This window comes from Terrapene carolina, unplaced genomic scaffold (assembly GCF_002925995.2).
Source record: "Terrapene carolina triunguis isolate 2854851 unplaced genomic scaffold, T_m_triunguis-2.0 Scaffold96, whole genome shotgun sequence".
NCBI lineage: Eukaryota > Metazoa > Chordata > Testudines > Emydidae > Terrapene > Terrapene triunguis.
Window position 1 is genome coordinate 36151238 of NW_020664447.1, and position 14221 is coordinate 36165458.

The 14221-nt window shown below is 45.6% G+C and overlaps 1 protein-coding gene across 1 annotated transcript in view; it reads right to left on the bottom strand.

The window, feature by feature from the left end:
* The window catches only part of SLC8A3 (solute carrier family 8 member A3), a 187327-nt gene extending 173350 nt beyond the window's left edge, over window positions 1-13977 (bottom strand). The window contains exon 1 of the mRNA XM_024218833.2: window positions 13880-13977. The gene's annotated coding sequence lies outside the window, so the exon portion shown is untranslated. The remainder of the gene's footprint in view (window positions 1-13879) is intronic.
* Between the last annotated feature and the right edge of the window lie 244 nt (window positions 13978-14221).

Below are 14221 nucleotides of genomic sequence, written 5' to 3' on the forward strand. Positions count from 1 at the left end.
CAGATGGCACAGGCCAGCCCTGGGTGTTTAACTGCAGGGTAGATGTACCCAAGGTGACCAAGCACACCGAGTTATGGTGGGCAACAGGGCTATTCAAGAGTGAACCATTTGAAGCGCTCGAGAGATACACGTAAGGAGCAATCCCGTGCTGTTGGAAGGTGTGGGAGGGACTAGATATGAACAAGGTTCCTGTTGAGCCTCATTTGAGGTGAGTCAGACAGGGGATTTCAGACCTATGACAGTAAGATTAAAATGTGATTTTTTTCCCCCCATTTTGGAAAATTTAAGTCTTTTTGACATGTCATATCTCAAAGATGGCTTGGCCTAGACTCCACATTTGTTTTATTCTCCTATCTTCCACAAAGATCAATCCCTTTGTGTGTTTTGGGGAATGCTTCATATTTAAAATGTTGAAGTTATTTGCTACAGACCTTTGAAGCCCTTAATAATCCAGGAGCTGCCCTGCAGACTAAAATCTGCACTCTTATACCCTTTGTAATCTGCTTGCACCCTTGAGCTAGTCACCTGGCTCGGAACTAATTTAGCAGTTGTCACAAGGAGGACTTTAAAGTCCATCTACTGTAGGAAACTGACCTCCCACTGGCAGTTTGTCACCATTAGCTCAATGTCACCATTAGCTTAGATAAGGCCTTAACAAACCCACCCATATTCAAGGATTCCGGTGGAGCTATGAATCCTGCATGGTTTTCAGGAGCAATCAGCACCCCATTCATATTCAACAAAGGTTGAGACAAATACACACACTGCTGGTTTAGAAAGATGAAAAGTATCAAAGTGTCACAGGGAGATTCTTGACAAAAAACCATGGAAATTTCCAGACAGAAAACTTTGTTAAGATGTAGTTACAATTGTAACTATATATATATATATATATATACACACACACACACACACACACACACACACACACACACACACACAATTTAAAGGGGCAGGAGAAGAGGAAATTTCCTAAAATAAAAATGGAAAAACCAAGAAATTTTAAGTTTCAATACAACATTAAAAAAAGGAAGCACAGAATGGAAAAATGAAGGCATCCTATAAACAAACTTAATTCTATCTTTCTGTCCTCGGCCACCCCCCACCCATATTAAATTTTCACCACCACACTGTGTACTGTCTATATTGGCAATATGACTCTCACACGCCACAACACATACCTTTTCTGAACATACAAATATGTGCACACTCATATAGGTCCACCTTCCACACTGCAGATTATCCTCCAGTTCAACCTCCATTGACCATCAACATCTCCCCTCTGAAGCTTCAAGCACACAACAAAGCCTTATTCAACTCACACCATACATACCTTTCCTATATGCAATACTTACCTTCTTTCATTGGAAGTTAATCCACCTTAGACCCTGTATACCTTCGTGGTTTTGTTATATATACTTTGCTATGGACACCGTGGGGATGCAGTTAAAAATAACCATATCTATGGAGTTCAGACTCTGCAGGTAAACCACCGAAGCATATGAGGTTCAACTAGCAGCAACTGTTGTCATAGAGATCTATTTGCCTTAGATAAAGGGTGCAGATTACAGGGAGGATAGAAAGGGAGAGTTAAGGTTATTTGGGATACCTTAACCTCATTTTCACACTTTCCAATATTTCTCAGAGGTTTGGGGAGGTTTTTGTTTAAGTCTTGCCTTACCTTAACATTTCTTTCCCTTTCAATGTTCTTTTTAAAACTTCAGTAATCCTCTAAATTCCCCCCCCTCCCCCCCTATTTTTTTTTAAAAAACACACACAATTTTGAGGACAGTCTGACTAAATCTGTCTGGGAACGTACCTACCCCTTTTGCAGTGGGACAGCACAAGGAGTAGGTTCCCCTTACATTCCACTTGAGCCTTGTTTTTAAGGCTTAGCGCTCCTTGTGCTGATCCGCTGCGTCGGGGTACATTTTACCCATACCCTATAAGTCTACTCTACGTAGGCGGGTGGCAATTCTCCAAAAAGGGACATATTTCTGGAGTTTAATAAACTCCCTCCCCCCCCACTCACATCCCCATATCATATCATTCGAAAGCTTACCTCATCTAAATGTACTTAAAAGTATGATGTGCCATAAGCCTGTAGGTGAGGGGAAACAATGGTACCCATAATAAGAAAGTGTCCTTTTTTGCAATTTCACTGTTTAAGTCAATTTCAACACCCTAATGTGGTGTTATATTGGTCAAAGTTACCAGATGACAATGCATTAAAAGATTTGTATTGGTTTTGCATGGGGAACTATTTTTTTTTCCAGAACTGATGAAGCTCTTTAGTTCATGGCAAAAATGGTAAATATCAACATCTTTAAATAATACTAAGATGAAATGTTTTCACATTGCATATTCTTAGTTGTCAAAGTATCTCAAGGGATTATAACAGTTTTCTATATTTTCAGTTGAGAGTTGTGGGCCAGATCAGTCTCTCACGGAAGGCTGTACAGCTGTAGATTGCATACCCATAGTTTTGCATAGTGGGTAGATATAAACATACGTGAATTCCTAATACTGTATAATGCTTCTCAGTTTAAAAGGTTTTGTATATATAATGTAGTTTGTAGCATCCAGTCTGCCTGGTAGAAGGTTTTAATTTGTAATTGCCTATGCATGCCATACTAGCCTCTTACCAACCAGGTCACTGACAATATAACAAACCCATCTGACCCTGAATCACATCAAGAGGTGCTTATTAGCATACCTACTGGACTGCATGTAACATCAGATGTACATGAGTCTTTACTGAGACTAGAAGACATTAGTGAGAACAAATGGAGAGATTTGTGAAAGATGCACTTCATTCTGATGGGACATGGCTTCTTTAGCTCAATCAAGAAACTTCAGGCATTCCGCTCTGCTGTGCGCTGATTAGGCCTCAGCTGGAGTATTGTGTCCAGTTCTGGGCACCATATTGCAGGAAAGATGTGGACAAATTGGAGAAAGTCCAGAGAAGAGCAACAAAAATGATTAGAGGTCTACAAAACATGACCTATGAGGGAAGATTGAAAAATGGGATGGTTTAGTCTGGAGAAGAGAAGACAGAGGTTTTTAAGAACGGTTTAGACAAACACCTGTCAGTGATGGTCTAGTTATTGTGTAGTCCTGCTTCAGTGCAGGGGACTGGACTAAATGACCTCGAGATCCCTTCCAATCCTCTACTTCTAGGATTCTATGAAACCTGGCATAAAACATTTCTGACATGGCCAAGAAGACCAAATTTAAATCTGTCAAGGGAGGGACAATCACAGCAGCTATCAGTCCAGAAGTCATTTTTCACAGAGCCTTGTCCTTCACAAGATGAAGCGATATTTCAATGATGTGCTTAGTAACCCAATAGGACTTGTACCTACGTCACTCTGCCATGCTTTTGGAACAATGAGAAGAACAGGCAAAGCTAAACTATAGCACCAGCTGGAAGCTCAAGCTGAAAGAATTCATGAGCAATGTGTAACAGGGCGCAGGTGGGCCCCTCAATCTTCTGCCGCTTCTGCGCCCACAAACGAGCCAGAGACCTCTGCTTTGGTGCAATCACCCGTGCTCTTTATTTACAGTACAAGTTCCCACTACCATGTAGCTACAGACAGCATCAGGCTTACACCCTCCAGGACTGCTAGCTTCCACAGCCAGCAGGGGAGGGAGGGTGGCCTTTAACTCCCTGGCTCCTCCCTTTCCCCTCCCCCTAGCTTCCTTCCTGCCAGCCTTTATGTAGCCCCTGGCTAACAAGGCCGGCAGCTATTCCCTATTTGCCACTTAGGGCTGGGCTTACTCAGCCAGCTCCAAATTCCCCTTTCCTGATTGGAGCTGGCATGACAGAGGTGTGGCTCAGGGTTTCCTAGCCAGCACCCTGTCACACTATGCAACACAGTAAGCACAGTGTACATCAGAGATGCCATGGCTGTCATACAAATGATGGCTGAAGACAAACTCCACACATTCAATGAATTGGCTGCTGAGAATTTGAGGAAGGTCCTAAACAGATTTGGCAAAACTAATTCTGTAATCGAAGTCTTTAACAGATATGACAACAGTACCTCTGAAAACTGCAGAATGACAGCGCCGGACAGGATCTAAGGTTGGATACAAGAAATACCAGATGATTGGTGGACACCCTGTGCCTCCAAGAAAAAGTTTCCAAATGTGGCATCCAACAAGCCATCACTTGTAAAATTCCTCTGTGACTACATGATTCAAAGTGCCCTTGAGAGTAGGCACACACCCAAAACAAACACTCTTTCTTGCTGGAGGGTTTTCCAATGGTGAAGTAGCAAAGCCCACTACCACTACAGGTGGCTGAAGAAGCCTAAGACTTGTATAGTACTCAAGAGGAAGGGGACACGCATAGTTGCCAACTCCATGGTTGCTCCAGGGCTGGAGAACCCATGGAAAAAAATTAGTGAGTGCTTAGCACCCACCGGCAGCCAAGCTCCTCCCTCTCCCCGCCCCCCAAGGACCTCCCACCCACAGGTGGCCCCACTGATCAACTCCTCCCCCTCCCTCCCAGCTGTTCCCCAGCATGCAGGAGGCACTGGGAGGGAGGGGGAGGAGTGGGGAGGGGGTGTGCTCAGGAGCGGGGTGGAAAGAGGTGGGGCCTTGGGGGAGGAAGGGGTGGAGTGGGGGCAGGCCTGGGGCAGAGTGGGGGGGTGTCGAGCATCCCCCGAGTAGAGAGAAAGTCAGCACCTATGGACACAAGGATGCTTCTGCATGCTGTATGTGCCAATATAGCTTTTGGGCCTCTGGGTGTCAAAAGAGCCCTAGTATTAGGTCTCCTGATAGAGCTGTCCTAGTCCTTGCTGTTCACTACTTTCCAAAAATGGAACATATAGATAACATGTGGATAGAAATGGGCACCATAATCAGCACAACTGACAAGTATCACTTCATACATGTGCATGCAATTCGTGATGCACTCACTCCTGACTTCTGCAACATACTTCCTGCTGTACATGCATTAACAGAATGTGACTCTGAGCCATCCCTATTTGGTATTGGGGGGGAAATCTGTGTTTAATGTTGTCAAAACAAAGGGAATTGACCACTTCAGAAATTTTGCCAAATTGGGAGAGACTGACGGAGAAGCCACAATTTCTGCAGCAAAGAAGTTGGTAGCAGTGCTGTATGACCAGAGCGAGACAGAAAAGATGACCCACAGATGCTGGAGTTGCTTGAACCTCAATCTAGCCATCAAAAAGGACAAGTCACTGGCCAAACTTCCACCATGTGAGGGCAGTTTTGAAGAGCATGCCAAAAGAGCATTTTGACAAAGCTTTGGATGTCTTCGCACATAGGTTAACCAGATATTGCATCACCTTTGCAAGCAACATGGATGGACAAATGGGGATGATGAGCTACTTCCTGTATTTTTCAATGGCACTTGAGCTTCTACAAGATCGTATTTGTTCCTGCACCTTTAGGGGTCACTGGAGAATCAACTTAGTCTGAAGTGAGAACAATCTTCCCTGCACAGAACTGTGTATATGCCAAGGCAATGAAGACTGTGGTATCCCACGCACTCTCGACAGAGATCAGAGTGATGAACAAGATGATGAGAATAATGTTGACTAGAAATGTCACCTGTGCCATTACATTTCAGTGATACGTGCACAAATTTATTATTAGATTTTGTTTTACCCTTTAGATTGTTGCTTCTTTTGAGGTCACAAAGAAATCCAATTTGATGTCTTAAAATAATACACAGAGTTATTAAACTAACAAATGAATGCAAATATTTCAAAGAAGTCATTTTAACATATTGATGGTGTCAGTGTTTATCACCGTTTCTATGGTACCACTTGAAAGTACCTCATCTTAAAGTAGACATAATAGGCTTTCAAATGATATATGATGTGCGTGTATGTACAGAGAATACATTAAGTTGACCAAATTGGTGGTTTCTGCTGCTCACCTCACAGGCATACAACCAGACTGTGATTTTATCAGATCTCAAACATGGATGGAAGATGAGCAAGGAAATACAGAGTGCTTAAGGAGTGGTGCTGGTAATTTAGTAGGTGGCACATTTCCCTCTGGATAAATATTTATCCAGTGGGGAACTGGTACAATGTTGTGGGATACTGTGCTACTGGAGGGTGTCCCCTTTCCAAAAAGGTAAAAGAAGTCCTAATGGTTTCTGGTTTTGAAGAGACCCCCATGATAATTTTAGTAATAATAGGGGCTGTTCATCTCAGCATTATAGCCAAAGTTCCCAACTGAGATTAGTACATTCTGCCTCATTAAGTTCTCTCTGTAGCTTGTGTTTAATGAAGTGGTCACAGTTCAGGGCAACTGCACCTGGATTTCCCTCCTCCCCAGTGGTCAGTAATCCCACCACTCTTGGCTTTCAGCTCCCCAGCTGTGGCCTCTCTTGGGTGGAGAGACAGGTCTCTCGCCCTTCTGACGGGGGTGTTTCCAGGTTGGATAGTTCCCTGCCTTCACTGTGTCATTCCCAGCACAAAGAGGTTGCCTTAGGACTCCTGCTTGCTTTCTCTTCAGAGACAGATACCAGTGTAATTGCTATAGATGTAAGTTGCCACACCTTTCTAAGCAAGCCTACTGTATTCTTAAGGTAAAAAGCATTACAGAGAAAACATTCAAAACAATAAAAGAACCTACAAACTTATTAGCATGTGTATCAGTAGGGCCCTACCAAATTCGCGGTCCATTTTGGTTAATTTCACGGTGATAGGATTTTAAAAATCATAAATTTCATGATTTCAGATATTTAAATCTGAAATTTCATGGTGTTGTAATTGTAGAGGTCCTGACCCAAAATAGGGTGGGTGTGGGGGGGTGTCACAAGGCTATTGTAGGGAGGTCACAGTATTGCCACCCTTACTTCTGCGCTTTTGCTGGCGGCGGCGCTGCCTTCAGAGCTGAGCTCCCAGTCAGCAGCCGCCACTCTCTAGCCACCCACTTCTGAAGGCAGCACCTCTGCCAGCAACAGCACAGAAGTAAGGATGGCATGGTATGCTATTGCCACTCTTAGTTCTATGCTGCTACCTTCAGAGCTGGGCCCTCAGCCAGCAGCCGCCACTGTCCGGCTGCCCAGCTCTGAAGGCAGCAGCGCAGAAGGAAGGGTGGCATAGTGTGGTATTGCCACCCTTACTTCTGCTCTGCTGCTGGTGGGACACTGCCTTCAGAGCTGGGCACCTGGTCGACAGCCACTGCTCTCTGACAACCTAGCTCTGAAGGCAGCACAGAAGTAAGGGTAGCAATACCGCAACCCCCCTGTAATCCCTTTTTGGGTCAGGACCCCCAGTTTGAGGAATGCTGGTCTCCCCTGTGAAATCTGTACAGTACAGGATAAAATTACACCAAAGACCAGATTTCCCCAGGGAGACCAGATTTCACAGTCTGCCGTGACTTTGGTAGGGCCCGACTTATCAGACATCACCACCATTCTCACATGGGCTCTGGCAGGCACAGTCTTTCAATAGAGCAGCCTTGTGGTTACAAGTTCATCAGAGCTTCAGCTCAGGACAAGTGCACCGTCTCACAGGGCCTCAGTAGGCCAAGTCCTTCCAATCCTCCCCTAAGGATTCAAGGTCCTCTGAGGACCAGGAGTCCTGTCCGTATGCTGGGTCAGGAAGAAAACCCTGAGGTTTTCCAAAAGTCTTTGTCTGTAGGTCTCTGGAGAATCCCGTTTGAACTAGTGTATTAATATCTCCCCGGGGGGGGGGGGGGAGGACTTCAAATGGTTGATAACAGAAGAAGTACATTAGCATCCCCCCTCCCTACTAGAAAAGGTACCAGAATTACACAATAACCCATACATAATTGCATTTTTAATACAATGTACCCCAAAGGTGTTAACCCTAATTCAACAGGGGTAAACTGAACTCAATAAAGCTTCTCAATTCCATAAGGTTTCTTCGGTATATTACAGGACATTGTCAGTCTGTCACAGCAGTATTCTACATTACAACCTAAACAGCTGTAGAGCATTGCTTTGTGCTGTTAAACAGCTGCCAAGTCATGCTCCAGAGGTGGCTGCTTATCAATGTGGAAACTGAAGGGATTCCTAAGAGTATATACTTTCCAAGGGCTAGATGCACAAAGGGACTTAGGCAATGCAACGCCTAACACTCTATACAATGCACTAGGAAAGTTAGGTGCCTAAGACGTTTGGGATCCACAAAAGGCAGCATGCCAAGTGGAGGACTTGCCTAAGCTAACTAGCAGGAAATGCCAAGAAAGAGGGGTAGGTCGTAAGGCCCTCCCTCCCACCTCCCAGGGAGTTAGGCATCTAGATCTGAGCTGGAGGGAGGCACCTATCTTTGCTTGGGTTGCACAGCCAGGAAACCTGTCCTGGAGTCAGGCACCTAAGCGATATTTTGCATAGAAGAGAGTTAGGGCACTCACCCAGGGTTTGGGAGACCCAGGTCCAATTCTCCCCTCTGCCTGATGTGGAGCAGGGATTGGAACCCATACAGTTCTCAGGTGAGTGCTTTAGTAACAGGACTATGGGATATTCTGGACTGAGATCTCAGTCTTTCCCGCCAAAGCTGTTCCACCGTGTATAAATAATTAAATACACATTGAGCCAAGGAGAGAGCAGGAATAGCTCTACAGCCCAGCAATTAGGGTACTCACCTGAGAGGTGGAAGACCCGCATTCAGATCTCTGCTCCACACCTGCAGAGAGAGAGAGAGAGAGAGCGCATTGATGTGGGAGACCCGGCTACATTGCTCTCTCTCTCTCCATGCATGGAGCAGAGATCTGAACGCAGGTCTTCCACCTCTCAGGTGAGTGCCCTAACCACTGGACTAAAGGAGGCTGTTACTGCCTCCACCCTCTCATCCCCCCCAGCCAGGCCATTTTGTGTGGGTTTAGGCGGGGTCTACTCTAAGACTGCCTACCGGATCAGGCCTCATAGGTGGGGGGGTTGCCTAGTTTGAGGATCCTGCTGGGGTTTAGGTATGAGATGGGTACCCAGGTGCCACAATTGAGGTGGCTGTACAGATGCTCACTGTTAGAAACTCAGATGCCAAGGGATTTTAGGAACCTACAGGATTAGGTGGCAACTGATTAGGGGTTTTGATGATCTCAGTGGCACCTAAGTGTTGGACTTAGGGGCCTAAATCCTTTTGTGGATCTAGCCTTAAAGCTCTTCAAAACCTTGCTGGATAAAAAGCCCTTTAGATGTACAAGATATTAATATTGTTGATTGCTGTTTGACCACCGTGTCTCTGCCTGTACTTGTAGCTGGGAGGCTCAGACGAAAGGAGGCTGGGTACTCCTCCACTTAGCGCATGCGCAATGTGCCTCATGTGGCACGTGACCAGGGTTCATCACCGAATTTGGTCCGCTGGCTGGATCATTAGCTTTCCCGGCCCGGCACTGACAGGGAGTGTGACGTGAATGCTGATCTATGCCCCCTGGCAGGGTACTAGTGCCACAGTAACAAATGGAACGAGATCACTGTGCTATCTTAAAATAATCTGCCAGTAAATGAAAATGGAAGCTCTGGCTGCTCTGGAAAAGCGATCTTTATCGTTAGTATGCCAAGTGCTAGTTGGCGGGTTTGGGGGTTTTTTGTTAGCAAAAACTATTGTAAGGAAGCTCTAAAGGGCCAAATATCTCCCTTAATAACGTAGCTGGAGTCGACGTACCTTAGGTTGAGTTACTGCGGGGTCTACACCGCAGGGGGTCGACGGGAGAAACTCTCCCATTGACTTACCTTACTCTTCTCGTCGGGGGTAGAGTACAGGGGTCGACTGGAGAGCGATCTGCTGTCGATTTGGCGAGTCTTCACTAGACCCCCTAAATCGATCTCAGAGCATTGATCCCAGCCACTAAACTCCAACCACCTGCCGCCCGCACCCTGCCCAACAACCAGAATTAGATGCATAAGCTCTTCAGGATGCACATTGTCATTGACTACATGTTTGTATAGCACTTAGCAACATGGGCACCCAACCTGGATGATGCCTCTAGCAGTTACTGCAATATAAATGGTATACAAACAGTAACAACTGTGAAATTACCTGGACATAGAGGGGTGATTGGATGCCGGAGTATCTCAACTATGAATTTCCTGGCTTCAGAGGTTTTTTCATTTTAACATCTGAGATCCCCCTCCCCCCGTGTGTAATTTAATTTCCTTTATTTATTTTTAATACAGAATTAGATCATATTACCGCCTGATTGAAAAACAAATTAAATTTGGCAGGCAAAGCCATTTTTGATTGTACAAACATGCAAAAGTGTTTTTAAAAAGGTTCCTTGGTTATTCAGGAAGTTTTGGGATGGGGGATTGCTGTATTTTGACTGACTATAACAGATAATCAATTTATATTTATAAACCTTGGTTTTAAAATATTGTTATGGAGGAAGAATTCATTTTAATGTGGTTTCTCTAAAAAGTGCTGACACACTCAATTATAACACTTCCTATCCTTGGAAAGGGAGGATGTCTTATTCAGCCAGGACTTTCTGAAGCTGTCCAATTGTATGGATACACACCAAATCAAAACACAAGGGAAGTCAATGGCCTAGTCAAATCCCTTTGCAAACCACCTTTTAACCAGCAGTAGGATTTGCCATAGACTCTCAGACCATCTCCATCCAGCTTCAATACCCCATGTTTCAGAGAGAAAAATATAGAAACATACTCAGCCAAATTCATCCCTGGTGTAACTCTGCAGCTGTCATTTACTTACAGCTTTTATGCCACAACCTTTGAAATACAAAGATAAGAAAATTCAGGAGCAGCATTTCAAACGATTCACTTCTCTGCAAAGGACATGTATAGCATTCCTCAACAACAAGTCAAGTCTATTATTTTGAATACAGATCGTACTGGGCAGCTCACGCTCTTGCACATGCTCAGTGAGCACCAACAGAAAAGCATCTGGGATATGGTATAGTGGTCACATGACCCAAACATTCCACAATACTTAGAATACAAGTGTAATATCCTAGTGGTGTAATTCTGAAGATTGTTCCAAACACCAATGGAGAGTGTTTGCATGATCCAAAACATAATGAACTATCCAGTCTGGATACGAGTATTGGGAACACTACTTGTCATAATCTAAATGGTCGCTTTACATATAAATGGGCTATTTATTCTGAATATTGAATAGTGCAAGTGCTGCTGTGCATGTCCATTTCTTGATAGATATGTGGCCCCCTTAATCCTAGTATCTGAGAACCTCACCAGCTTTAAATGAATGTATCCTTGCAAACCCAATGGGAGGTAGGGAAATGTCATTATCCCCATTTTGCAGATAGGGAACTGAGCTGCAGAGAGATTAAGTGACTTGCACAAGATCCCAAATGAAACCTGTGGCAGAGGCAAGGAGTGACCCCACGTCTTCCGAGTTCTAGTGCAGCACCTTAACCACAAGCCCTTGGTGATGCATGCTGGTGCCAATTCTGGAACAGCATGTTTGGGTGGTTTTGATTTTGGAACTATATTAATTGGGGTCATGGGTTATTAGACTAAGACATTTCTGTTTGGATATATTTCACCTTTTATCTGAGGAGTTGAAGTGCTTTATAAATAGCAATTAATTAAGCTTCAACTCCCCCCTCTATGCAATAGATATTATACTCATTTATTTACAGATAGGTAAACTGAGAAAAAAGGAGGCTGAGGGACTTGCCCCAGGTCATACTACAAGTTAGTGGCAGAGCGGAGAAGAGAAATCAGGAGTCCCAGCTCCCATGTCACAGCTCTAATAAGACACCTCCTCTTTCCTGAACCATATATTCTTTAATAGAGGGTTTATACCCTCTCCCCTTCTAACTCATTACTTCTATCCAGAGAACAAAAATTATTGCAACAGATAACCACAACGTTTACATGCAAGCACACGAGTTACCAAACACGAATTACCTTCATTACTAAAACTGCACGAAAGGCAAATAAAATGCCTGTAACCCAGCTGCAGATGGGGAAAAGTTAGAAACTTGCTCTGACTGTTAGCACATTTGAAAGCTGCCTCTCCTTTCCCCATTGCACCAAGCCTACAAATTATCTACAAGGCCTATGAGGTTTAGTGATCCCCTTCAGCCAGTGCCTGCTCTCCTTGGCTTCAACAGCAGGCGGCAAGAGCTGAACAGATGAAAGCTTTTGAATAGGGAAATGTTGGCTAGAGGTTGCCCATCGTCTTCCATTGCTCTGTCTTTAGGACCTCCTCTTAGAATCAAAAATGGCTCAGCAAAATTGTCCTTTCCCCTAATAGATATCAGGAGAAGGTGATGTGAATAGAAATGTATCTTCTCACACTCCCAACAAAAAGGCCATTATAGGACACACACACACACACACCCGCCGCCGCACCTTAATTTTTAAGTACATTTGGGAAGGTTAACCCTAAAAACAAGCACCAGGGATATCCCAAGCAAGCCGAGAACCCCATTATTACACTGCAGTTCAGCTTGAGAAAAATGGGCATGTCACTTTTTTAAATGTACAGGTGTTTGATTTCAGACCTAAGGGGAGACTTATTGGTGGGGAAAAAAGAAAATAAAAAAGGAGGGAAGGGGGGAGTATAAAATTATTCAACATTTAGGTCAAATTGTGTGTGTGTGTTCAGAGGATTGTGGGGGTTGGAAGAAACCATTGTTAAAATGGGTACAGAAGAAAGTACTATGTCTTCCTATGCTTGGCAGTATTTGGCTGGTCCCCGCTCCCTCTTGGGGGAGGGAGACCGAGGCATAAGAAGTCATGAGGGCAGCAGGGTAACCCCCTTCCGAAGAGCAGAAATCCCAGCTTGTCTCCTACTACAAAGTAAACTGCCCTTGCCCTATTTAGGGAAGAGCATGGCGCAGTAGCTATATTTGAAAACCGAGGTAAACAAGATCTCAGCACAAGTGGATGGAGCACAACAGCTGTGCGAGATTAATCGCACACGCTGAGAGCCAGCCAGGCAGACACGCCGGGGGCTTCCAGGGGTTCCTTTCCCTTTGAAGGGATCATAACAATCCTGCTCCCGATTCTTGTGGGGGCTTTTCGTGTGCCGCTCCCCCCCCCCCCCCCGGCATAAATAAAAATAAAACGCTGTCGCCTGCAGCCAGAGAGATTCACCGACGCTGTTGCAAGCTTTTGTATGTCCTAGGGGAAATTGCACCTGGCCAATTTCAACCGCTTTGCAAATTGCCCGCTGCCCCTTCGGATTGCTTCCCTAGCCCGAGTCAGGCATTGAAAAGCAAGAAATTTATAGCACTGCATTAGAGGCATTTACTCCGGCTAACGTGCCCGCTCCCCTCCCCACACCAATCCAGAGAGGGCACTGGAAACTGCCTCTTCTGCCCTACAGCCTCCGCCGCTTGCTTTTGCACAGGAGCTGAAGGGCTCTCGGCACGTTCGCCTTGAACCCCGGGTTTGGGTCTGACACTGCTCAGCTGCCGCCGGCTTGTTGTTATTTTAGATTGGACCCATCCCCCCACCCCCGGAAAGCTCCTGGTCCCCGAGACATGATATTACCGGGGGGGGGGAAATAGAGCCACATTATCCGAACACCCCGGAGCATGAAAACAGCAGCCCCCCCTGCCTTGCAAAACCCACCCGCTTCTTCGCGTGGCCCAAGCGCAGAGGCTGCTCGCGCCGAGATGCGAAGCTGCAGCAGCAGCCGGCTTATCTCCATCTGTGTATACACACACACACGGCGGGGGGGGGGGGGGGGGGGGAGGCAGGAAAACGGCACGATTGTGACAAATCTGTCCGGGTTTCCAATGTTAAAACCCCTTCTCTGCTGGATGCTCTTACAGCGAGATCCCTGCCCCACTATAGTAGGCATAACCCCACTATACCTCAATGGAAATTCTCATGCAATAAATCAGGACCCGCTTCATAGCAGGAAACTTAACCATACGCCCTGCATTTCCTACAGAGCGGGGATAGAGCCCTCGTACTTACCCCTCCTGGTTGCCTTTCTGACTTCCTGGTGGGGGGGGGCTGCTTGCTCCCCAATGCAGATCCTGCCGGTTCTTAAACAGAGCTCATTGCATCTGGTGGTTAATCAGTGACTGGGGAGGGGCGCGGGGTCCTCCTTTGCATGTCAGTCCAACTTGCCTCGCTTGCTAAAAAACCTCTGCTCTCTTTTGCAGCTGTCAGGGTGAGTGGGGAAGTGCATCGGGAAATCGGGGGCGGGGGGCAGGGAGGGGTGGTTGAATGTTGATAAATCCACCAGCCTTGATCTCCTGGGGTATGCAATAGTTTGGGGCGGGGAGATGTGGGCAGGGGAAGAAGGAGGAGGAG